At 42.9% G+C, this 3,189-nt stretch overlaps 1 long non-coding RNA gene across 1 annotated transcript in view; it reads left to right on the plus strand.

Annotated features, from left to right (window-relative positions):
* LOC121324833 overlaps window positions 1-3,189 on the plus strand; it is an 8,001-nt gene extending 4,812 nt beyond the window's left edge. The window contains exons 3-4 of the long non-coding RNA XR_005951284.1: window positions 2,049-2,265; window positions 2,372-3,189. This is a non-coding gene — a long non-coding RNA (uncharacterized LOC121324833). The remainder of the gene's footprint in view (window positions 1-2,048; window positions 2,266-2,371) is intronic.

The raw sequence follows: 3,189 nt of genomic DNA on the forward strand, positions 1-3,189 counted from the left end.
TGGAATTTTAAAACAGTTCAGCCTATTTTGCTACTGAAATGCAAACAGTATATTACATATAAATCTTTTCCCTTTCATGCTTGAGAGCTGGTAGATGGAGCAGGTGCATTGTGTTCCTGAAGGAACAGCACCCATTCCATGCACACATCATGCTGGGTGCAGTTCAGTGGAGCAGCTTCAGGTTACCTCTAAAGACACACACAGATGAATGCATTAGCTATGTGTAAACCTTCTTATGGATGACCCTCCCCCATACACACACTAAGTGGAGCTGATCTAGGTTATCCCTCAACTGAATTTAAACCTGAGATCTTTCTAAGTTTGTGTTTAAATAGGTTTGATGTTAATGTGTCAGCCGCGCTGGAAACGGCCCGCAGACAGACTGATTAGCTGTGCTCTGAATGGTCCAGGGCTGGACAGCGGAAGCACAGCAGTCTGCCTGCAGCAGATATTAGCCCAGTCCAATCACATTACTTAAATACTGCCTGCTGGGCACAGTACGTCTTCAGGTCTATGCCTTAATGCATCTTAAGAACACAAGTGCCTTCTGTGATCAATAGCTCACAACAGTAAACATGCAGCCACTGATTCAATAACTGCAAAAGGGCTAGAGAAAGGTCTGGCTGGATTTCATTAGCAGTTCTAGAGTCTGAAACCTTGTCTCACCTGCAGGGGTCCTTTGTGTCCTTTGAGACCCTGTTGAGCGCCTGAGCTGCTCTGGTAGTGTGGAGCTGATTATAGCAGGAGGGTGCCCTGTGTTTATAAGGTTTGTTTGCAGGATGCTGTGGAGAATGGAGGGAGGTCTCTGGTTTGCAGTGTTGTGCTGTCTCAGGGGCTCTGAGGAGCTCTGAAGGGGCTCTGCAGTCTCCTTGCTCACGGGATTTGCTGCAGCGAGGCCTCGTGGTTCAGGACGGACACCTCGGGGGTGGGTTTGCGCTAATACTTTCTGGGGACCAGCATCTGAATTAACATCTCCACCACCTTCGGCATGTGGTAGATTTCTAAGAAACATGGCAAAATAACGTGGATACTTCATGTATAAACAGCCATTATGCCAGTGTGAAAGGGACATCTTTCATACGAGTTTAAAGTATACAACTGCAAATATACTATTCAGAGTATACGATTTGAAATATATTATGCAGTAAGGATCGCACGACTCGGCTGATCTGCGTAGAAGCTGGGATGTCATTTTTGTAGCGCGAATAAAGTGTACTACGTGAGCGATCTTTCAATGAAATGATTTTTGATTTTGTTGGCGCATCCATTTTTTTTCTAAAACAGCAAGTCTCGACGTAAACACTTTCTTTAAACGCTTCAATTTCTACAATGCCAATAATTATCCCTTGTAATTAGGGGGGTAGTTTCTAATTATCCAGAGTCTGATGTGTCAATTCCTTAATTATTCTTTAGATCAGTTTAGCTGGAGTGGCTACACGGACATCTGGATGTTTAGAACTGAACTGCTGGCTAGTCCTGTGATTTTAATTCTCCTGTGAATTTCGCAGGGCCCTAGCTATGAGATAATTCACCTTCACTAGAAAGGACAAAAAAAAAAAAAAAAAAAAAAAACTACTTGAGGGAAAAATGTGACTTCATCCGCAGCCACATTTTTACTCCACATTGCAATTAAAACTTCTTGAATGTATTCCATTGTCCATTGTCAATAGCATTGACCTATCCTTACCAAATAATCTTTAATGCAGTGCAGGGCAATGGTGTTACAACGGCAGTGTTAGTAGAACAGTTTGACAGTGGTAGCATGTTCATATTTTAACATATAAATAACAGTATTGTATGAACCAATACACACTGCTGCAATCTAATGCACCATATCAGCACCACACAGTGTGGTGTGTGTATCATTCACAGACCCACTGTGTTACAATTGCTACTAATGCTGCGATCTGCTATTGACTCTGCCAGCTAGGGCTTCTTCAGGGTAAATACGCTGACATTATAATGGGATCCCAATGGGTATTTGGTAAAGGGTGGCAGTATCCACTCGGTGTTACCCTTTCGTTATAGTATTGCCCGTCTGCCCACAGCATGGTGGTGTTGAGCTGATGCAGGGGCAGGATGAGGGTCTGGGAGATTGACACACACAGGACTGTGTACATCCTCCTGCAGACAAGAGAGCAGAAGAGCTGTGAAATCAGCCAGCCGATCAACACCTGCACACTGCTGCATGAGAGACGCCGAACACCCAATGAAGTTTGGAAGCCAGATCTTCTTGTCTTTTACAGCATGTTTACATTCACTGAGGTAGTTTGAATCCTTCATGCAAATGTGCTTTGTGTTTGTTTGTTTGTTTATTTGTATTTGTTTTTTCCTGCTCAGGGACTCACTTGTTAATCTTTAACCTGCACAGGCAGCAGCAGCTGCAGCAAGGACATACAGACACACAGACAGACGGATGGATGGACAGTGACACTGCATTGACAACCCAATGGTTCTATAAAGGCAATGCTAACAGCATAAGTTTCATATATGGACATGTCAACATTATCACACCCATTACAGTAACAGGGTATGCTCACCACATTATGAAAACTTGCACTGAAAAATTGATATCAGTTTTATTGGTTGCATAATATATGCGAGGTCCTTCATTTTCTGTTTTTACCTATTTTTACCTTAAAGTACAAGAATTGACTTTGGACTTGGTCACTCAGAAACCTGTCTGGCACACCTCTCACAAAGTCTTCAGAGCAGGGAGTATCCTTGCTGCAGTTCGATATGGTGTAACAGTAATATGTCCTGCTAGCATCCTCTGTGCCAAGTTTTTAGCAGTTTCAACAATCCCCAGTATTGTAAACTGATTTCCAAGCGAGCAACCTGAATGATCCATGTGAACCAGCCAGCCGGTTTCACTTTGAAACCAAGACGCATTCACGCTGTGTGCAGTCTTAACTTTGAACGTGGTATCCTCCTCATTAATCCAGGTGGGGACACGGAGTGGAAGTGAAAAGGCTGCTGTAAAACAAGACCTTTGACTGCTGACAAACTAAGGTGTGTAAAAGTAATAAAGAGTGCTTGTAAGCTATTAGCACATGCCGGGAATAGCAGCCCTATCAATGCTCTCTGTACAGTATTGTATAATAAAATAATATATTGAAATACAATGCATTCCCATTTGTACGGTATTGTTTATACTGTAGTCCAGAGCTTCAAGGCTTCTCTTTGGGA

This window comes from Polyodon spathula, chromosome 12 (assembly GCF_017654505.1).
Source record: "Polyodon spathula isolate WHYD16114869_AA chromosome 12, ASM1765450v1, whole genome shotgun sequence".
Lineage (NCBI taxonomy): Eukaryota > Metazoa > Chordata > Actinopteri > Acipenseriformes > Polyodontidae > Polyodon > Polyodon spathula.